The 24,044-nt window shown below is 41.2% G+C and overlaps 1 protein-coding gene across 4 annotated transcripts in view; it reads right to left on the bottom strand.

The window, feature by feature from the left end:
* The window catches only part of SPATS2L (spermatogenesis associated serine rich 2 like), a 137,579-nt gene that overhangs the window by 70,832 nt on the left and 42,703 nt on the right, over positions 1 to 24,044 (bottom strand). Inside the window, exon 1 of one of the 4 annotated variants that reach the window (XM_054636339.2) lies at positions 5,180 to 5,330. The exons of 1 other annotated variant lie outside the window; for it this stretch is intronic. The gene's annotated coding sequence lies outside the window, so the exon portion shown is untranslated. Of the gene's footprint in view, positions 1 to 4,639; positions 4,786 to 5,179; positions 5,331 to 24,044 lie in introns of those variants that run through there. 2 more of the 4 variants (XM_077181230.1, XM_054636338.2) reach the window with 2 other exon arrangements.

Here is a 24,044-nt window from a genome sequence, read left to right as displayed (position 1 = left end):
TAATTTAGATACTAAAAGGGAATAACTTAAGTGTAGTGCAGAAGAGGAAGCCACAAACTGGATGTGTGTAGGACACTGCTGGTTTTATGTATTACTAAGTAATTTAGTCTGAAACAACCATTTGAGTACGTGCTTGAGCTTCAAGTCATCCAGAGCCCAAATACTCTTTGGTGGCAGCTGTACCTAACCAATAAGAAAGTCTGAAGCCACTATGAACTACTCTCCTGCAGTGATGAAAGCCAGGTGCCACAGTAGCATTCAGGCAAACACTCCAGCACTGAACCTTCAGGGCAAGTACTGCACACATTTTTAAGAAAATTAGCAGGATCCTGAAGGGCTATGCTGATTTGGAAATGTCTCATCAACAATATCTTTTGGTGGTGTTCCAGGTAAGACTCAGTCAAACACCATAAATTCTTGCACATATTTTACACAAGGTTGGGCCAACAAACATCAGTTGACCTACCCCAAACGTAAGGTGTTTATTTTGAAATGCTGCCAGGCAGGTTGACTTCACCAGCACACAAAGATAACTCCATAAGACTGAGCTGTCAACACAACAGTGGCAGCAGCTCCTTGAATGCCAACTCAAAACACACCCACAACCTTCAAAGAGAGTCACCATCCAAGAAATCATACTCGCAGTTCGCTTGACTATGCATAGCACAAACAGATAACGTTGCTCAACTCCACCCAGGACATAAAACAGCATCAACCCTCTCAGAAACACAGTTCATGGCAACACCAGGCTTAAGTTAGCAATTAAAAAAAAAAAAATAAAATAGAACAGACCTTCAATCAAAGAAAATCAAATAAAACTGCACCAGTTCACACAGGCCAAAATCTGTCCCAAACTCTGACTAGCAGCACACTGGTATTCACAAACAGGTGAGGCTTCTTTGCCATTTGAACTCTTACCTTTCCAACACTTGGGAGATTAGACTCATCATTAATTTAAATACTGGACACAGTACACTGCCATAGGCATTTTTTTCAGCCAGCAAACCACTTGAGAGAGTACTGAAAGGCCTATTATGAAGGCCAATCGCTATCCTTTTCTTGAATGACCACATGAAAATCAGTGACTGTTCCACAATGGTTTGAAAGGGCCTTTTGTCTGAAGGAAAGGACAAGGAGTCACAAAGTATTGCAGATTCGTTTGTAACTCATGGTTTTGAAGAAACTGCAGAGCTTCAGTTAAAAGCAAACCAAGAAAAGAACAAGCTTTGAAAATGTTATGCCACAATCCTTTCCTACTATGTACATGCAGAGCATAATTTTGGTCTCTTTTGTATTATAAAAAGATGGGCTGGCATTCTATATTATTGTTGTTTTACAAGAGAAGCTTAAAACACTTGCAGAGTTTTGACTTTATTCCCAAATCCTAATTAGGGTCTGCAGCACTATTGTATAAACAGAAAATCATCAGGAGCTTTTTCTGGTACATCTAGTAAAAGTGTAATTTTACTGGGATAATAAGTGAAACCATTGTCACTGTTGCTTAATAATCACTTTAGTAATTGAGCAAATTTGGCATTGCCCATGAAGTACAAGATGGCCAATTGAAGAAAAATACTTCTTTTATACTGAGAAACCAGCATTAGACTCTAATTTTGAAGTCTGTTTCTGAAGTCCCTCACAAAAAAAGTTAACTACATCTGCTGACAACTTCCCAGAAGAAAAAAAAGTTTTACTTCTCTGCCTACCCCAATGACGCCTCAGTTCCCAGACTGTACACACAAAGGTGCACACATTCAAAATGGGACTTGCACACACGACTTCATTACAGTTTCTAAACAAGCTTCACATGCAGAAACTTTCAGCAGGAATGACAAAGGAAGCTAATAACCTGAAACACATTTCTTCTAACCCATACCCAGAACTAGGGACTTACTGCACTTCCACTGGAAAACAAGAGTTACAGCTGACAGACTTGCCCTCTTCCCTGTATGTTCCACCCACATACCATGAAACTAAACAGTCAAAAAGTGTCAGTTTTCACTCCCCAGCTCCTTGCCATATCCCAAAATTTATATTCCCTGTGCTCCCACAATGGCACCGAAGGCAAACAATGTATTTTGCACACACCATTGGTCAAGGTGCCAGTTACATTTAGCTCTTCTGACCACCTTATCAAATTACATCAGGCAAGGAGCTGGTCCTTGGCATGTTACAAGACTGCACAAAGGCCAAATTTTTGCTTTAGGAAGCAGCCACAATGCCACTCCCATATACACATGGGAAGTAAAAGTCCTGCCATGACAAATATATCCCCAAGGTAACTACACCCCCTCAACTCATGCTCCCCAAAACAAGAGTGTACCATTCTGAGGACTGTAAAGAGACTCTTGCCAATGCAAAGTAGAAGCTAAACAATGCCACACATCTTGAGGCTCAAGGTGCTCAGAAACCCAAAGGGCATAGAGGTGTGACGTGCACAGCCCCTTGCTAATCTCAGTGAAGTTCAGTATCCAAATTCTTTGATTTAATAATGATATGGAGCACTACTTTCAAACAAGTTATAACAGGAGAAGGTGTCCAGTCTAAAATAAAGGTACTTCACTACTGTTTCTTCTTATGCTAGAAGAAGAAAACTGTGAGAAAGCTGGTGACATATCTGAGGAAGGCAGGCAGGAGGAACAGAAAAACAGAAGCGTTACAACAGGGCAGAAAAACACAGAGTAGAGAGCAGCACCAGACAGGAGCCATATTTCTCAAGAGCAACATGGACAATAAAATCCTTGATAATAGCTACAAATCAACTACAATTAACTGTTATTTTTCTTCCCTAGATCTTCGTGCAAAGTCTCGCTGCCCTTTGGTGTTCTGCTCCAAATCATTACACAGCTTTACTTTTATCTCCAGTGCACAGTGAAAAGTGGAGTTTGACCTTTCCTTTAGATTTGTAAAGCACCACAGCAGATTGTTTTGAGAACTTGACTGAGGTGGGTTTTTTCCTATTCTGCATGACTAATGTTGCTAACAGCATCTAAAGACATCTAAGAACTGGCCTCTGAAAACACGCCAGGAAACACAGTCCCTTAGAAGGACAACAGAGGCCATGTGTGTGGGTAAAAAAGTGCACAAACGTAACAGTTTGTGAGAATTAATGCAAAATACAGGCTGTCTATAACTGCTGACAAGCACAGGTTCGGTACTTCTATGATTGCTAGAGAAAAACTTGAAGAAAATACAAAACACATTGTAGCCACTGGAAACTTTCTACTTTCTCTGAAAAACAGGCCTGAATCAATTTCAGTTCCAGACAAGCATTTCCTTAAAATTTGGGAAACAGCAGGAAGGTGTCCTGACACAGCCTCATTTCCGTTTCTTTGAACAAGAAGGACTAGATAAGAATAACCAGTCTACATTCAGAACCAACCCTCTCCCAACACAGAAAGATGCTTGTGTTCAGGTTGTAGGCTCATTACTGTATGTCAGACAAAACAATAATTCGCAAGCACATTTCTTCTGCCTGGGCATAAGGACTGTGGAAACAGACCCTTCACTTAAGGATAACCCTCAGGACATTTTGAAGGGTACTTAGTTTAATTAATCTTAATCATAGCACTTTTTAATGCAGTAAATTTCCCTTACCTCCTTACACAGTTATACAGCACCTGACACAGTACAAGCCTTATCTTGATTAGTGTCTCGTTACATTTAACAGATCCTGCTGCTCTCAAAGGGCCAAACTCCTTCCACTTCCCTAGCACAATTAGAAGGAGAACACTCACAGCCCAGCACCAGTGTTCGGCTACAGCAGTTTGTGATAGCGCCTCACTAAATTCATCAACCTGTTCTGACCTGGAAATCATTCTGCATTTGCACGGTTTGTCTGCATTCACAGAAACAATTGTGGCAAGGGCACGGTGTCCTGCTCACAGCAGCTTGAAGACTCTAGTTAGTGGCATTCAACAGGTTGCCATCCGGGATTTATTTCATGGACAGTGCAAATACATTCCTAGTTAACCTGACATTCTACCTGCAGCAGCCTCTTCCACTTTCTGTGTACGAAGTTTTTAGTTTACCTTCTTGAATCACCATGTTTTGGAAAATATAACTGCATGAAGAGCTTAAAGAAACAGAAGGAAAATGCCTCTTTCATACACTGGTAATTCAAATTTAAAGATTAACAAAAAAAAAATTCCCACAGAAGATCATTAGTTGCCTTGAAGCACATTTTCAAGCTGAAATCAACCAAATCAATCCAGTGGAATGTGACCTGGAATGAAACAGATGGATTTTCTGTGGTGCCTCTTAGTTTTCCTAAAGAAAACAAATCTGGTAGTACAAGCGATCCACATCTCCAAGTGATGAGGCTGAGGGTGGGGAAGGAGCTTACACTATTAATTTACAGCTCAACAAAGGAGGCATTGCATTCTGATAGAGAATAAGAGTACTGCCAGCTGCCACTGCTTATCAACGAATTCCGTACCTACTAATTTTTTTATCATAGTAAAAAAGACAACAAAGACTTAAAGAAACCCAACAAACCCTAAACCAAACACAAAATCAGTTACAAAAAAAACCCCCTATCATCTCGGCGGTCTTTTACCATGGCAGAGATAAAAAAGAACGCCAAATGGGTGGATTCACGCTGAAACGGGAGCTGAGGCACAGCAAGCTCCGTGCCTACCTTGCGGTGTGGCAGCGCCGGCAGCAGCGTTCCCAGCTCTGCCGAGCCCCCGGCGGCGGTTCGGGACCGACCGCTCCGCCGGCTCAGCGCGCCGGGCACGGGCGGCCACGCTCGGCGACAGCCGGCTCCCCGGGCGCGCAGTTAATCATTTATGGCCGAGCCTGTTACCGAATAGCCTTGAAGAGCCCAGCCCAGCCCAGCCCCGCTTCGGCTCCGGAGGCGCCGATGGCTGACGGAGCGGCGGCCGAGGGGGAGCGGCGACAAGCGGCTCCCGGGCGCTGGCGGAGCGGGTCCCGGCGCACGCCAGGCGGGGTCCGGGGAACGGGGACGGCCTGGCTGCGGTCCCCGTGCCGCCAGGAGGGGCCCACCCGCAGCCGGGGCTCGGCGCCGGGATCCGAGGCGACAGAGCAACGGGTGGGGCACCGCGGCAGCGGCACCCCTCCCTCCCCGGTACCCCTCGGCACGAAACTCCCGGCGGCCCGGGGCCCCCGGCTCCCCCCGCGCAGGTGCTGCTGAGGGGAGGCGACGGCGGCGCCTTACCTGGTGCGGTCGCGGCGGAGGCCGAGGAGGGGCTGGGGCCGGTGGCGGCCGTGGCACCGCCGCCCTCCCGCGGACACGCCTCGCGCCCCGCCCCGCGCGCCAGCACCGCCCCCGGCCCGCCCCGGGCTGGGCTCGGCTCCGGGCGCCGCCGGGCGGGAGCGGCGGGACGGGCCCGGGGCGAGGCCGCCCGAGGCGTCGCCGAGGCGTCTTGGGCGCTCTGCGAGCCGGGCCGGGGGAGCTGCGAGGGGCGGAGAGGGGCCCAGGCGTTGGGCACATGATTTACGTGTACCCCGCTTGCCACGCACAAATAAAACACCCACGGCGCGCAAGGACAGCGGTGGGCCTCGTGTAAGGAACTAGTCACGAACTTCTCCATAAGTGAAAGTAAACAGGCGACGTCGGTCACGGCCGGCAGATGAATTTCAGCCTCGGGAAGAGATGACCGGGGGGGGGGGGGGGGGGGGGGGGATCCCTCTTCATTAATGTGTGTAAATATTTAAAGGAGGAGGGGGGTGTGTGCTATGAGGATGGATCAGGCTCTTCTTGGTGATGCTGAGCGCAAGAGGCACCGAGTAGAAACTGAGGCATAGAAGTTCCACCTGAACGTGAGAAAGAACAACTTTGCTGTACAGTGACCATGCATAGGAACCAACTGCCCAGAGGCTGTAGAATTTCTCTCTCAGGAGATACTCAAGAACTATCTGAACACAATTCTCTGCCTTATGCTCTGGGATAGCCCTGCTTGAGCAGGGAGGTTGGCCCAGATGACCCACGGTGATCTCTTCCAACCTTACCCATTCTGTGATGCTGTAAATCTCTATGAATACTCATGTAAAACAATGAGAATATAAAAATTTATCACAAGTTTTCCAGTAATCAGTGTTTTAAAATACCACATAAAAGGTGCAAATAAAATACAATCAGGATTATTAACACAAAGATTAACAAGCAATAAATAACTATCCACTTAAATTTAAACACTAGAATGCACAGGTACAACCATACACTTGGAACAAAAGACCAACCAACCAACCAACAAGCACCCCAAATTCCATAAATAACTACAAACCAGATTTACTATCAGCATTAGTGTCTTACACTGTCATAAACACTTCCCTTAACCCAAACACATATCAGTTCTCTTTTTTGTTAGCAATGATTGCCACAAGTACTGGAAAATCATGGTGTTCCCTCTCAGAATGCTTGCATACCTCTTTTCCAGCTAACTCAAATGGGACCTGCTTGGTCATACCACACCTCTATTTGATTCCCTCCCCTCAGCCAGGAAATGAACTTTCACCTTCACAGGCTGGAGGCAACACTCGAGCCTTACTGTTTTCAACCAAGGATTCTGAAACTGCTGCACTGAATATCATTCAAGGTACAATTTATAATGAGAATGTTTCCAACCCACCCTGCAAACCAGGCAGAGCTGGCAGCGTTTCCTTCTGGCAGGGAACCTCTGCAGTGGGACAGTGCAAGGCTCACTGTGACCACAGTGCCCCAGGAAACCACTGAGTGCTTTCTACTCTGCTCAGGTACAGTGCCTTCATGGAGTGAGGATCTGCCAAATGCACTTGTCCACCTGCTGCAGAAAGCTGGGCATGAATTACATCGTCAATGGTATGGGTGAGGCCACAGGTTGAGAATTATGTCTGCAATTGGAATCATGTTTTTAAAACGATTTAGATCTTCAGTAAATACTTGTTTATTTTAAACAACGTAACTTGGAATGTCCAGGCTTGTATTTGCGTAGGGAAAGTGTTCTTTACAGTAATGCCAACATTTGCCTGCACCCTGAGCTGTATGAATTTTGCCTGGGAGTTTTGGAAATGATTCTGAAATTCAGGAGAATGGTAGATTATATTCATAAAACAAGGGTGCCACTGACCTTTCAGCACAAGAGAATAGATGTGAATCAGGGACCTGAGATTCATCTAAAAGAACACAGTAGCAACACACAGGATGAAAGGCTCTAAAGGCTTTACAAATTATATTTGGATGAGGGAGAGCAGGGAGAAAGAGAATGTGGGAAAAAGAAGAATGAAAAAGGATCCTGCTGTTTAGCTCATACATAAACTGTATGTGTCTAGCCAAAGGTCACTCCTTTTATTTTCTCATTAATTTCAATGACGGTAAATGGTATATGAAGAACAATCTAAAAATAAGAACAGCCAGAAATAGCTTAGGGTTTTTGTGTGACAGCGTGGCAGGAAGAAAAACCTGAACTGAAACTTCATTCCAGATCTTTACTTCTGGCTTCTGAAAAAGTAGTGACTTAAAGTTAATTATTTAAGATGAACTGTAAATCTATTTAGAGAAGTTAAACAAAAGTTAAGTGGTCTACTTTTTAATGTGTTTTCCAACAAAGTTATATACTCTGTGTACACTGAAATTAATTCCTAAGGGGTTTTTTGTCATCTACTGCTCTTGTGAGAAATGGTATATATGGACAATTTTGAGGGGGAGTTTTCTGGATTCTAAACACAAATGGGGAAAAAAACCCTCTAAGTACTGGGCAGCTGTAAACAAATAGAGGAGGAATAACAGCTTTGGGAAGCTTTCAGGTGCATGCAAAAGCTGACACAAGGAAATTGCCATCCACAGCAACTGAAAGTAGAGGCTGAAATAGGAACATAAAAGGGATAATGTATGTTTTGCTGTGGGGGTCACAAATGGCTGCCTCAAACACAAATCTTCAGGCAACAGGAGCTCTTCATACAGAGACTGATGCAACATCTGCCAACCTTTTTCTTCTAGGGAATAATGGGCCAATATCTAGAAGGTGATCTACAGACAAGATGACACAGATTCTTCAGCAGCATTGAAAAGATTTTAGCATAACTCCACCAGCTTTTTAATTTTTTGCAGCAAATGTGCAAAATCTGCATTGACTTGCAGCATATTTGACTGTATGCTGAGCTTACATTTGCAAAAAGAGGACACCAGCTGCCCAGAGTTTAATTCTCATCTTCTGTTTATGCCAAATAGCAGTATGAACCTTGTGGTTAACACATGTTGTAGTGGTTCACTTTCTGTGTAGAGGTTAGTAATTGATAAAGGTAAAATGATAAGCAACAACAATTAAGCATCCCAGCTAGAACATTTGGGCTATATTAGAAGTGAGATGACCTGCTCAAAGCACCAACTTTGGATTTTGCATTAAATCCGTAGGTCATTTTATTTCCTGTACAACCATGGTCATATTTCTGCTGTGATCCCAGACAACTCATTTGATTTCTCTCGGCCTCAGTTTGCCATCTGCAAAGAAAGAAAGGAATTTCCAGCCCTCAGTGTATATAACAAAGATTACCAGATACTCCAGGTGTAACTGTACAATGCAGTAACTTTGGCAGGAAAGGTGTCTGAATGATTTCTTGCTCACTTGCAGCCTCCCTGACTCCATCCTGGCACTATAATCTATTATTCCATTCAGTTTTTGAAATCTACCTGCAGTCCAGACCACTGAAATTACCTGGGTTAAAAATATCACATCACACCCCTTGTTCTTTCAAGATTTTTAACTGAGATCCAGTTTTTATTAAAGCTCCAGCAGCTGGTGACCTGTCATGAAAAGGACCTCAACAAGTGACATAGAATACTCTAACATCAGATAATGAGCTGCAGTAATCCAGAGGGATGTCCCAACACAGCCTTTGTAAAGTCACTGTTTTTGAAGGGGAAAAACCCCCCTCACATATGATTTGGGTTCACTATCTGGTCCTACTTGATTAGTCTTGGGGCTAGGGATGGAAGAGGAGCCAACTGAAAGCAAAGGTAATAGGACAATTCCACAGGGATATATTTGATCTCATCTCCTTCACACACCTACTGCTCTCCCCCAAGACTGACAGACTCCAGTGCTTCCGTTGCATCAGTAACACCACATCCTCTTGGACTGCTTCTTGGCAATCAGGTTTAAGGTACTGCCTGAAGCAGCTCACTGCTGGTTTTCCTGGCTACAGAAAAGAGATAGTAGCAAAGAAAGAAATGGTGCCGAGAACTTCTCAGCTGCAGAAATAAAGTGCAGGTTTTCTGAGTCCTGCCCAATGCACTGACTACAAAGCCTCATCTCCTGCTATTTGGTGAGGTCTGTTGCCTCCCCAAAGGGACTGTGTGCCATGTGCAGCAGCAACAGGAGACCATGGAGCCGGAAGGAGAGGTGTCTGGAAGGGAGCTGAGCTGTGTTTCTCTAAATATGTATTCATTTGTTGGTTTCAATACCAGAATCAGTGATCAGGAGTTTGTTAATTGGCAACAAATTAAATCAATTGAAATTATCCTGGCTCAAAACTGTTTCTGGCTCACAACAAGGGAAAATTGATTCAACACAAAAATTTGTAAATAAAGTAGTACAGTCACAGTGGTCTGGCAACAGATCTGAGGGTGAAGATATAGAAAACAGCAAATTACAAGTTGTGCAGCAGTTGCTAATCTAGGGCATAAGTATTACAAGGGTCTTTTAAGCCAGAAGAAGGAGTGATAATAACATTTTATCCTGGCTTTTGTTAACAGCAGTTTAAAAACTGGAATGTTAGCATAAAGAAGTTCAAAGAGAGAAGTGATTAACAGGAATATATCTTCAGGAGATAGGTGTTTACATGCTTGGGTTATGAGAAAGCAGCTAAGCAAAGAAAAGACAGAGGATCCTTTCAAGGGACCTGGGTGGAATCCCAAAAAGCATTATATAGAGTGTAAGCATGGAAAGAAGAAAAAGAAAATTCATTATAACTATAAAAATTTCTGACAGCCACAGTGGACCAAAACCCTAGAGAGGCTGGCTTCCTACATGTTTTCAGAAGAAAGTTGTATTCAACATTCAGAAAAAAATTTAGAAATAGAAAAGCCTCTCCACTTGCCTGTGCAATCCCAAGCAAAAAAAAAAAAAGGACAGCATCTTTTTTAGCTCTCAAAGCAGGTCAAATTCAGAAAGAATAATTCACAACCCACACATAAGTCAATGGCCATTATGTTTGCTCAGACAAGACCCGAATTTGATTAAATGCTTATGAGCATGCAGACTATATACTATATTAAAAAAAATCTTTTTTTGCAATGAGACTATTTATATCAAAGTTAATTTCAATTGCTTTTCTGAGATCTCACAAAGGACTGTGACAGTCAGAATGCAATATTCTAAGAAATATTTTTATTTTTACTTTTTTTTTAAGATTGGAAAAGAGGCTGGTTAAACCTTCACAGAAATGTGCAGCTGAAAAAAAGAACCTGAGCATTTTCTGATTCCAGAAGCAACACAGCTGTATCTTATGTCTGATGTCTCAGAGTGAGTGGACTTGAGCAGGGTGGTAAACACTTAAGAATGAAGTTCAAAAACAAACAAAAAAAAGCCTTGAGCTCACTCTTGTAGTAACTGGGAAAAAAGTGAGGGAAAGCTTGGCAAAAATCAGCATAATAGTGGGCTTATTGTTGAATCTGAAGGCTTCATTTTCCAACGGTGTCCCTTTTCTGGGAAGCAGCACAACCACCCTGAAAGCGCTTTCTATAGAGATGATAAATCTGTGGTGGAGATTTATGCACATTCAGATTAAGTCAGGAAATCAGTAATGAAAAGGATAATTAAATAGAGAGACAAAAACCTAGAAGAAAAATTACCAAAAGCTCCCAAAACAAACACAGCTAACAATACACCATATATATCAGGTCCTGGGATTCTGACTCTGACTTTGGCACCCATTCTTGCTTGAGCAACACACAGGGTGAGCAACCTCATCCTCTTCCTCACTGTGTTTCCCAGGACTCTAGAGAAGGGCAGTCTGCAAAGCAGCAGATTCTGTGTGAGCAAGATGAGGCTTGGTATCTTTGGTCCTCTCTCTGTTTCTTTTTGCACAAGCTCTTAATTCATCAGTTGCTGGAAAAGCATATGAAGAAAAAATTTTCTATACTTATTATTAGAACTGTTTGAGGCCACAGAACCCCTGGCCCTGAGAGAGCATCCAAAAAGGAGGGGAAAGATACAGGGACAACTCTCAGTGACATCAGTCAATCTCAAAAAATTTCCAAACAAACAAACAAACAAAGTGGTTGGTTGAAGGAGCTCCTGATCATGGCTTGCAGTTCCAGGATATTGAAGCTGGGTTAATGCTCATCTTTTTGAGGAGTCCCACCATGCATTCAGAGTGCTGGTGTGCACTCAACACTAAAGAGACATCCAAAGAGGTACCCCTGGTAGCAGCTGGGGTAGACTCCTGCTCTGTGGTTGAACTGAGGACCCTGGGCTACACAGGCTGCTCTCTCTCACTGTTTAGCGTCAGGCATCCAGCTTGAGTGCCTAAGGCAGCAGCCTCAGGGCCTGGGCTGTCAGGGCAGCTGTAGGTGTCCCCCTGACCCTGCAGGAGGCTTCAGCCCCAGATCACTAGACTGAGGTGCCTGCAGTTAAACTGTGAAAATCCCCAGTGCAGTGATGCCTTTGTCACAGTGTTGTTTGTGTTACTTTCCTGCAGCACCTGCCTGTAAAGAAAACTGCCCTCAGTAATCCAGAGGCACTGTGCCACTGTCTGATCTAGCAGCTTTATATTCCAAAAGGGCTTGGGCCACCCCAAAACTTCAGCAACAAAAGTACAAGGAACTTCCACTAGCTGGTAGCACTTGCAGATTGCTGTCCTCTGTCTGGACTTGATACTGTGAGGAGAAAATCAAGAGTTCATAAGCTAAATGAGAGCTTCTGAACATTACAGTCTCCATTTTACAACCAATAGCCCTGTCTTTCCAGGCACAAGTAAATAAGGGTCTGTAAAAGCTGCTTTTGACAGAGAGGTCACTTCTTCCCTTTTGGCTTTCAAAGATGCACAGCTAAGTCAGAGTGTTGATGTTAAAGAAAACACACTGACTGAACAAAATTTAGCAAAAAAGCCCTTCTCTTTTTTATGACTGTAACTCTAAAACATGAAAACTCAGTACTGAGTCATAGTCCAGTGTGCAAACTTTTCCAGCTTTAAAGATATAGTGTACAAATGCTGCAACTCTGTGACAATCTTCAGTTTGTGCACCATGACTTTTAAATTAATTACTTTCTAAATGTTGTTCCACTTCTCTAAAGTGGGTTCAGTCCTAGTGTCTCATTAATCTCATGTGGGAACTAAAGACAGATGAAAAAATTGACATCTAAAAGACATGGATCTGCCTCCAAGTTTTGCAGTGCAAGATGATCTGTAGTAGAAACTATTTACAATCCTTTCTCTCACACCACTGGACAAAAAAAAAGCTCCATAAAAAGTGCAGCAATTCTAATTCTGCTTCAGAGTTCTGTTTTAGGCAGTGTGCAAAATGCTACTTCAGCCCCTGCCCTACTCTCCTTTCTGCCATCAAGAATTTACAACAGTTTGAACTTTTTCCCATGGGGCTGGATGAGTTTATAGATGACAATTTACTTTCTGCTATTAATATGCCAGGCTCAATTTAAACAAAAATCTCCATGCAAAAAACACCATGTCATTTACTAACACAAAGCAAGACAATCTCCCTTAAACACCAAATCTGATAACCAGGTATTCCACTGCCATTTGGAGATGTACGGGAGCTTAACTACACTTATATTGGTGTAAAGAAAAAATGCATATAACAGGACTGGCTTTGCATGTGGACATTACTTTGGTCTCCTTCACATCAAAAAGTCATCTGCACAAGATAGTCCTAGCCGGAAGGAAAAAGCGAGCAAAAATATTGAGTGCTTTGAAGTGTGGTTTCAAGATCAACATGAAACTTATCTGGGAAGTAATGTAAATAACAAAAGTGGCAGATTTAAATGATGATTTAACTACTAACTCAGGAGTTTGGCAGTTGAGATTATGGTTGATACAATGACATGTCTGACAGTATTGCAAAGAAGGGATGATCAACAGGCAAAAACATATAATCAAGTTGGAAAAAAAACAAATGCAAGTACTATAGCTTTAGCGTTGTTACACAGCAACAGGGAATAAAAGGACACTACTAAAACATATTAATTACGGAAGAAACTAAAAGGCATCACATCCCCAAGGTTTGATCAATCAGCAGAGTGCTTTAGAAGTCCAGTGATCATGACAGAAAATGTGATCAATGTGATTCAGAAATTACCAAGGTAACTTAAAGTTTAATATGGAATAATGCCAAGCATAGATTTGGTTTATCTCAGAAAAGACTGAAGGAAAGCTCCACAATGTAGAATCCAAATTCCTCAAAAGGAAAGTGTCCCCAGGGCTCTGCACTAGGAAAGCAGCACCTCTGTTTAACAAGGAGAGAGTCCCAGCTCAGAAAGTGCCTCACCCAGGGCTGCACAGGAAAGCTGTGCGAGGACTGAACACGGCCCTCCACCAGGAAACTTACCTTATAGTGGCTGTTGAAAGTTATCCTAAAATTAAAAAAAAAATAATTTGCTTAAAACAACAATCTGGCTAAAAACAAGAACAAAACCCATCTAGGTGGAGTTACTTGATTTAATGCACAAATACAGCCTGCTACTCTTAAATTCCAGAAACTGCTCATGGACTAAGAGAAGAGAGAGATAACATTAAAAAACCTAGAAGACAAACCTGGAAAAGGAAGCTATATAAATACAGATTCAGTATAAAAACCCTCCAACTTTGGGGTCATCTTTTGTACAAGTGTCCTACTGCATGTCACAGAATTGAGACAACACTCAAATCTTCTAGAATGTAATGTACATGTACCATTTGTGGCTCTATTTGTTACACAAGAATATAACCCATTATTAATTATAATCATTAGGCTGACTTCATATTTTTTTGAGAAAGATGATATTATTCTATGCCAGAGTACTTCTCCCTGAAGAATACATAAGGAGTTAACTCACACATAGATGGATATTGTTACTTATCAGCACTTCACTGCCATTACCATGGCAGCAAGGCAAAGACCATTTTGTTCTGCCCCATTCTTCCCTCAGAACTGACAGTTCGCTTCCAAATACAGAATCTTAACAGAAACTAATGTCTGAGGCCAGATTTTGCATTGTGTCCTGAAAGCTCAATCTGATATGAAGTTTAATGAAAAGGTGGAACAAAAGGCTGTCGTTTCATAAGCCTAACTGAACATTAAGAGGCTGATTATGCTGTTTGCAGTACAACGTGCATAAAAAGAAGCAAACAAAACTCAGATCAAGCATTTTCTGGGTAAAATGTGCCCCAAAAACTATCTGCATTTTCTTTTGCTGCTCACAGAAAAGTGCAGGGATCAGCATGCTGCTGCTGCCTACAGGACACCTATGATTGCAAAGAAGGAACACGTACAGTGAAATTACAATGGGTTCATCAGAAACGTGGGAACAGTGAGAGGAGTGCTCCAAAGGAGTAGTCAAGAACATGTAACATGCCAGCCATCATTACACTTCACATCATATTACTACTGCATATCCAGTACGTTATCAATATTAAGAGGACAACTGGTGCATGAGGAGGCTCTGGGGCATCAGAATTGCTTTTTCTGATTTATTCTGACACTTTAGAACTTGTCTAAAGAATAAAAGACAAAGGGAAAGAATGCCACAGACGAATAACCTAAGGAATATGATCACTTTCTAGCTGGTTCAGGTTCTTTATCTGACTCCATAAAGGTCTAAATATTAAGAAGTCATTGTGACATTAAAAAATTCCTCCACAAACCCCTTCACCAAAGCTTCATGGATGAACACCTCATAGGAGCTCTCCTGCCATTCCTGAGTAGAAACAATTTGGATGAAATATAGAAGGCAGGAGAGCAAGGCTTAGTGAAACAGAACTCTGACACAAACAAGCACAACAACTGGAAGGGAAGGCTGAGAAGACAGGGAGATGCAGGGGAAGCAGAAGGCAGCCAGTCTTACTCTTCTGAACAGGAGGTTCAGAGTGTGCGAGTGTGAACATCATAAAAGATCCAGATGGTCTTCTCCACCCAACACTGCAGTTTGCTCATGTAGGTCCTGGCAGACAGTTACCTGAACAACCTGTTCTCTCTTGTAAAACCTGTCATGTAATCCAAGTTTATCCTGCTGAGCTGACCACAAAATAACAAAGTGCTTAGCTGTTTCCCCCTTATGTCACAAACACTGTATAAGCTGTGTTTTGTCTACAGCAAAGTAAGAGTTAATACCTGCACAGGAACAGAGGCAGACAAAAAAAATCAAGAAAGGGGATAGAGTGAAGCTGCAGGATGCAACAGTTATGCCATTTGATTCCCAGCTTTAATAAACCCTTTGAAGTAGAACAGGTTTTTTTATGTTTAAAAAGCTGCTTTTCAGTCTGCATCACTGTTTACAGTTGCAAAAATTACTCCACTTTAACTCCAAACTGGATATTCAACATTGAAAAAAATAGCAGAAAATTTATGCGCAGATCCCCATGATTCCCCCAGCTCCCGTGCCACATCCAACACTTATTAGCTGCAACAGTATTAAATCTTACAGATACAGGTGACATTGTTTTGCAAGCACAGTTCAAAAACTTTACCTTCATCCCTACAATGAATGGTACAGCTTCACAGTGGAGAAGTCTGAATTAACTAGAGAAAAATAATATGTATCATTTCTGTGAACTTCATTTATTGAAAAGATCTTCAAGAGCCACAAAAGAGAATATTCCATGTGAACAAATAAATGCTGAAGCTGCTGAGCTGGGTTTCATAGCACCCTCCTCTGTCCTACAGCTCATCAAATTGGACTATAAATACCAAGGAGAAGTGCAAATAACTTCCTGAATGGAGACTAAGTTTGCACCTATCTGAGGAAGCTTGGCAATTTTGCCAATCAAATCCACAAAATGTATCCTTTTGCTAAAACCAGAAAGTTGAAGGACAGGAGGCATGTCTAACAGAGCTTTCAAAATTATGGGTAATATACACACACAATAGTGGGAGAATGTCATGGTTATTTTCTATAGATCTTTCTATAGATCTTGCTTCAGTATTTAAAAGGTTCGCCCTTGCTACCTATGAGATCACCAGGACTTTGGAGATTTGATAGCACTTATATCAGTATCAAAATTCCCAAAGTTTTATATTCTCCATGAGAACTAATGAAGAGGGCCTCAACAAATAGTTGCTGTGCATTTGTATTTCTGTAACAGCTGTAAATTAAGAGTTGCAAACTTGACTATGTGCAATATCAAACCTTAAGTCCCAGAAGAACTGAGCTGTAATAAAACAGGCTGGAAAGCAGTTGTTAATTTAATCTAAATTATATAAAGGAACAGCTGCATTTCCAAGAACAAAGCCCCGAACAACAAAAAAAGCAATGAAGAAAAGACAAGCCTACACATATTTCTTCTAAAATGGCTCTCCAAAGGGAGAAAACTTCAGATTTACAATAAAATCTAATGTGGGACTTTAAGCTACAGTAAAATGCAGTTCTAATACTTGTTCCAGAGGTACCAAAAAATGGCTACAAACCCCTTAGCAAAGAGTTGTGATTAAAAAAGACCAAAAGCTACACAGTGGCCAAGTGAGATGAAATGCTGGCAGTTCGCCACATATGGGTTCAGGATGATATAATTTGGTCATGCTCAGCATTGATTGCTATTGCAAAGCTGCTCTGGGATCAAAATCCTGATTATAATCCATCAAACCAGTAACTACAGTGAGTTGAATGGCTAAGCAATTGTGATGACACAGCTGGCTGCAAGGATGGTGCTAGAAATTAATAAATGAAGCTGCTATTAGCATGTAGAAAGCTTTAGAGAAATGGAAAAGCAGCATGGCAATTGCTAATACCCACAACACAGGAACTATATCAAAAGTTTTATTAAAAAAAACCCCAAATCATGTCATGCTGATTTTTGAAGGAGAAGAACTTATGCCTCCTGCTCACAATTTAAACAAAAAGTGTGTCTATACATCTCTTCACCTGGTATAAGCAGAGAAACTTTGTCTTCTTCTGAGTCAGCTGCTGTCACAGGCTATATTCAGGGAGCACCAGGAGAAAGAACCAGAACAGTGAATGATGCACACCAACTGGAGCCAGCTTTCCCAAACTGGCAATAGGAATACCACTGTCACAAAAAACTGATTTTGCTTGGGCCACTGTTGGGACTCTGCCTCTATCTTGCCTGCTGGACAGGGTGTGAGAGACCTACATGGACTGTCCATGCAAAAACCAACTGGGCATTTCTGCCTCCATGAAAGCAGAACTCAAGGACACTCAGCAATTCTGACCAAACACTGCTTAGCTTGCTCTGGTAAGTCACCTCAGAGAAATCTTCAGTGTGACTGAAATCCAGCAACAGTATTCCCCACTTTGGTTTGTGCTTCCTATTGCCTTTGATCCTTCATCTCCCATCTGTGGGATTCTTCCCTGTAGAGTATTTTTTTTTTCATCTAAATATAGTAGCTCTTCTGTCTTTTTGTCTCTCTGCTACAACCTCGGCTTCCTTTAATGGATCCTGCATGAAATTAGACCTAGTTTGCATTCTAATCAACTTTGGTGACTTATGCTTTTAATTAATCCTTAATATTCCTCCAGTCTCCATGGATGGTGCATTATAAAAACCCATTTAGGTGCATTATAAAAACCCATTTATATGTGACATTGTGGTTTCAACTTCAGGGGAAAAATGTCTGACAAATGGTATATGTATAAGAAATATATGCAATTTATCATGAAACATTATGATTTTATTCTCTCCAGCTGGAGTAGCAGACAAGTTAATATGTTTTTCCAATTGAAAAAGTTCCACGTGATTTAGTATTCCACAAGGAGCAGGGGTCCAACAAGGCCCCTACTTGGATACAATCTCTATGGGATTCTCAACATATTGTAACTTACTGCATCTGAGTAACCCCTCTCCAAAACCACAGCAGGCCTCCGGCTGCCTTGCACACAACGATTTAACAGGTTAATTGACCAAATCATGCTCACTTCAATAGCCCCTTTGCATTCAAAACTTGACCCATGGAAGAGCTCTGAAAGTTTAGAGCACAACATAAGTGGTAAGTATTACTGGGTCACATTTTGAGGTTCAGAATCAGTTGTTACTTAATGTTTATTCAGCTTCCGTTGAAGTAGAGCACTGAATCAAAAACCAAGGAAGAACCTCCAAATTTTACCTATTATTAATCATTTGATGTTATCAATTCAATTTAATGTTCTCTGACATCTTTTACTCTTGCCTGAGTATCACTCCAGATAAAAGATATTCAACTGTCACTTATAAAGTGTGATTTATTGCTAGCCAACCTGCTCATCTGATAGTTGAATGAACCAAGAAGTTTCTGTGAGGGTTCTTGAAATAATCTTTCACTTCAGTTATATTCATTGCCAGTTTCTGACTGTATTTAACAATAATTAGAATAACCACTCCAGAAATGACATCTGGAAAAACCCATATCCTAAGATTATTCATAAACAAGCAACTTCTTTTAAGACATCAAGATCTTTTCCCATCATATTAGACATATGGGACTGGCATTAAGTATAACCTACAAGCGATTCAGAGCACTGAAAGTTTTCTCCATATGATTAGTTCTTCTAGCATTTCACATCTCCTACTAAGTATGTTTTATTAAAATATTTATTCCCATTTTTTTATTTGGAATAGAAGAGTTAAAAGATAAGCTGGGAAGTAAAATTCTGAACCAGTCATCTAAAACAGCCGGTCCCAGGAAAATAATACAGGAAAAATAAGGGGCCCACTGCCATTACAGCCACTAAGATTTCATCTTCTGTTTCCTGCCAGCTCAGCAGTTTGCAACCCCAGGACTAAATGCATATTTGTCAGCCTTCTGGTTTTCAGATATTATTTGTTTGGTAAAGTAAAGCAATGCTAATTTCTACATTTTAAAGACAAGGAGGCACACCCTCTGTCAGCTGAGGGAGTGACTTTTCAGCCAGGAAAGAAAACTTGAACTTGTTAACACCAGGCACAGGGGCATATCACAAATCTGACCTCAGTGTCTCATTTCTCAGTCACAGTCAGTAATTGATGGTTAAGAAAGAGTGTGACAAGAATGAAAATAGGCAGTGTGTCTTCTCCACTAAAGTCTCCCAGTTCCCAGGACTGTGCAGTTTGGGCACCTTCCTCCTGGCATGGTGGAAATTATCAGGATGAAGATCTTAATCTTTCAGGCTTTGAACAAGGGAAATGGTGAACAGCACCTGAGTGTGTTATTTATATGGATGACAACTCCTAAAATCCAAATAGTTGCCTGGATCAAGGCTGGGCTCCTCAGCCCCTTGCAGAACTGAAACATTAAAGTCTAAGGGACCATGGGAGATGGAGGATAATTTCTTAATCCTGGCTGATTTTTCTCTGAGGCTGCCAGAGTTTCAAAGGGAAGCCCAAACTCTGTTATGATCTCAGTGGTTACTCAAAGGTAACATCTGGAGTGGGCACTTCTGCCCCCAAAAACACTGGGCCAGACTGGAGATCTTTTTCCTTCCACTTCTGCAAACTTCCAAAGAACTTTAACAAGTTATGCAAGCATTAGAATACTTCAGCCTAAGGTAAAGGAAGCACATAATGAAAACTTACTTGCAGTTCAATCCTAGGAAAGGAAAAAACCCAGCTTCAGGATTTACACCCTTTAAAGGCAACTGACTTTATTGGAGGAGAATTTTATCCCCAACTCCGAAACACGTTAAATATATAATAATTACTGAATAATTATTTCTTATGTTTTTCTCTTAGTCAAGAGACCAAAAGAAGTCTGGGATTCAGAAACTCTTGCAAACAAGAAGATGCATGTTTCCAAAACCATCAGTAAAATAAATCAGAAAAATATTGTCAGAAGTGCAAGATAAATTAAGGTGAATTTCACTTTTCTGTATCAACCTAAAATTTGTACTTACAAAATTAAACAAAAAAAATTATTACTATTACATATAGTCACAGGTAACTGCCAAATGTAGAAAGCTTGGGATTTGCTCATATACAGGGCAAAAATATTTCATAATAATTTGCAGTACATACAAAAGGTACACAAATTAAGGCCAAATTCTGTAAATCAAATACACAGCTGCTCTCAGCAGCAAGTTACCCAAAGATTTCAATGAAAGCAACCTATATCAGTATAAAGTTCTCTCCATTTCCAAAATTCTTGTTCTGAAAGTCTTTTCACTGGCTTTAACAAAATCCAGCACTTTTGCCATTTGCACAAAACCATTTCCTGTTTGCTATGGAGGAACTGAAGCAAGGAGCCATGCAGCGCCAGTCAGCTCTCCTATCAGAAACACTGGGGAAACACATTAAAATAATTCAGCACAGTCTAGACGGGCTCAGCACTGTCTGCCTTAAAAATTGTGGTTCAGGCATATCCAAATGCATGAGTTTGTTTTCAAACAGTAATATCTTTCAGAAATAATTTGTTTACCTTTGATTTTTTTTGAATGTTTGCTGTTCAGTCAAACATTCCCATGATGAATAAATTTTTTACTAGTTTTGAAAAACCAGAACCAACATTTTACCTTATCACAGCTGCCAAGGAGCTGGAACTTGAAAAAAAAATATAACATAGTGCAAAAATCATAATAAAATTGTGAGAGTGAACAAAACTGAACTGAATAGGGGAAGGTCTGATGTGTTCCTAAGTTGAACCTTTAAAAAATAATAGAAAATATAACTTAAAAAGGAAAATTAGAAAACCAAAGGGCTTATGGTCTTATTGCTTGTACATTAATAATATTATAAGAATCAGCTTTCTGTGAGAACAAAAAGTGGGAAAAATCTTTCCTTTACTGTAGTATTAAAAATCAAGTTATTATGTGAAAATAGATGGGATGCAGAAGAAAATGCCAGAACAGACTTAGCCCATCCTGGCAGGTGTGTGTTCAACATTGCTGAGGAAAGTTCCTCAGCCTCCTTCAAAACTCCAGCATTTCAAAGCCTGTATAATCAAAAAATATTTCCTCTTATCAAATTTCTGTTTTCCTTGTTGTGTATTAAATTAATTTCCCATGCCTAGTGGAAGGACAACTTATCACTGTTCTTCTTAGAACAATTTCTATATTTTCATTTTTATCTCCATTTTGCTTTTCCTTTTTTTGGACTAAGAAGTCCCTTTTCTCACTTTATCTCATTAGCTGTATTTTCTTAGCTTTCACACTATCCCAACCTCCTTAGGCTTGAATTCTTTGTACAGTTCTTACAGAAATTTGTCACCTACTTTATATATACACCCAAAAAGGTACATATATAAACAACAACAATTAAATCAATGAAAAGCAACCCCCATTACATTTTAAAATATTTATATCAACTTGCCAGTCAACAGAGTCATCACTGCCAAAAGATTCATGACCCCTCCACACCAATCCTCCCCTTTACCTGCAGTACTTTTTTCAATTACACTTGGTTGAAGAACTTCCCTGATGTCTATTCTGTACTGTACCTTACATTTAAGACAATATACAAACCCCTTGGATAATATCACTAGTTGTTCTGAATTTTAAACATTTCAAAATTACTGGAATGTCACATTTCTTTTAAAGGTGATGACATTTGGAAAAATTTTAGTGTTCTCTTCCCAGAAAGAAGTCTTGTGAGAAGCTCAAAAGTCTGGAGACAGGCGCCAAGGAAAGGAAAAGAGATCAAAAGACTTCCTTTCCCCAGATTCAACAAGTATTTGTAGTATCTCTGCAGGTGAAGGGGGCAAATTGTATGACTAATTTCACTCCATGTGAGAACAGAACATAGTAATATTTTTTTTTACCTAAAAAAGTGAAAAGAAAGGCAGAAAAGCTGTAGGGGGAGATTATAAACTGACCTGAGGAGATGGAATCAGCCACAAGGAACTTCTGAAGCTGGTCAAGGAGACTGCAACAGAGTAAGAGTTATAAATGGGTCAGTGCAAGTTTGGGGTTATTCCTGCAGGCAAATAAGGGTTACAAAGGCTCCTCAGCACTGTGAATTGGGGAGTGAAATTGGCATCCAGCTCCTCCAAACCAGTAACCTGAAAGAATTGTTGCACAAAGATGAGGATGGATGTGGGATGTCAATTTTAATAAAGACATTGAGAAACTGAAGGAATTAAGTGGGTTCCAGTCATAGGGAAATATGATAGTGAAGGCAAAAATAAATTGCTCACAATTGCTCCAAGAAAAATACAGAGTATATGCAAATATGCAGTGACACAAAGTCTAGAGCTAAGCATTATACCCAGCAATTTGATTAAAAACTAGACACACCTTGTCTGGTAGTAATGGGGATGCAGCATTGCCCCAGAATCTCCCAATAACGATTTTGACAACTGGATTGAAGTGAGCTTGTTCTGTGTGCCTGCAAAGGCCATGACCTGCCAAGAGAGGGGCAGATGTCTGTCACAACAGAGATGGCTTGGAAGTGTTGGGTAAAAAGCAATCATAAAAGGGAGAAACGTGAAAGACATTTGGTGACTGAACAAAGAGGCCTAATAACTTTTTCTACTGGTCCTAAATGAATAATTCTGAAGAACCTATGAAGACCTACCAGGAGTATCAAGAAGAATGCCAGGCTAAACAAAACAGATTTTCCTCGTAACTTAGGCAAATATAGGTCTCAGCCTGTTAGTGAAAAACATGACAGAGAACATAACATAGCTGAATATGCCAAGGAGTCTCAGCAGCAATGAAATGTGGCGGCCACCTGAGGAAAACTGAGTATTCAATGTCTCTACAGTGAGAAAATTATTTCAAAGAAAATGGATAATCTGAATTTTAAACTAGGATATACAAAGCTAAACTAAAAAAAAAAACCACCAAAAATGTAATATGATTTGGGTTGTGGTGGGTCTGACTGGGATGCAGTTAACTTTCTTCACAGGAGCCCACATGGTGCTGGGTTCTGGCTCTGTGGCTACAGCAGCGCTGACAACACACCAGTGTTTTGCCTATTGCTGAGCTGTGCTTGCACAGTGTCAAGGCCACCTCTGCTTCCCACTACACCCCCACAGCCAGGCTGAGGGTGGGCAAGAGACTGGGATGGGACACAGCTGGGACTCAGAGTGACCCAAGGGACATTTCATGTCATGTATCCTCAAGGGCAGAAATAAAAACTGGAAGAAGAAAAAGACTGGGAGGTTGTTTCGGCATCCAAAATGGATGTTTAGAGACTGGCTGGGCACTGCTGTGCCTGTGGGAGGTGATGCCATCTCCTTTGCCTCACTTGTTTCCCCCCATCCATTCTTTTCTTCACCTATTAAATTGGTTTTTATCTCTACCGTAGAGTTCTCTCAATTTCCTTTTTCCTATTTTCTCCCCACTGTGAGGAGCTGCCGCAGGGAGTGTCAGCAGCTGCTGGCTGGGGTCAGGTGCTGCTTAGAAGAACAGGAACTTTATTTAGTACCATGCTTTCACAGAGCTTACCTTGCATTAAAGGGGGAAAAATAAATCTAACTTCAGTGTTTGCCTTACTGCAACTGCCCAGAGTTGCAACCACTACTACAGGCAGAACAGTAACTCCCTGGAATTTCTTCACTCAATGTCCAATAGTACACAGTTTCAGGGTCACTTTACCTACATATGTGCCTGTTATAAAACCCTAAGACATAAATGTAGCCACTAATGTCAATCACTTACATTTGGCAGCCTGGGCCAGCCTCCAGCTCCTTGCTGAATGCAGCAAGTAGAGGCTGGTGTTCAGTTCTGTGGCACTTAGAGAGCCCATTTCACATTCAGGTTGCACGTCACACCCCCCTGGAGAACAAACCCAGCCCTCCCATTTCTAGTCTGGTTAACTGAGCAGTTGGTTTCACTGGAGACTTGATAAATGGGAGATTTCTTCTCATATCCTCCAGCTATATGGTTCAGGAATATATAATCTAATCTTAAAAAGCATACATAACAGTTCATTTCACCATCTACATTTTAATGATATTTAAATCCCGCTAATCTCTGGCACTTAGACTGATGGAACTCATTACCAAAGGATGCTATATATTAAACCAATGTGTATTCATTTTAAATGGT

The sequence above is a fragment of the Agelaius phoeniceus genome, chromosome 7, assembly GCF_051311805.1.
Source record: "Agelaius phoeniceus isolate bAgePho1 chromosome 7, bAgePho1.hap1, whole genome shotgun sequence".
Taxonomy (NCBI): Eukaryota; Metazoa; Chordata; class Aves; order Passeriformes; family Icteridae; genus Agelaius; species Agelaius phoeniceus.
This window is presented reverse-complemented; position numbering and strand designations above follow the sequence as displayed.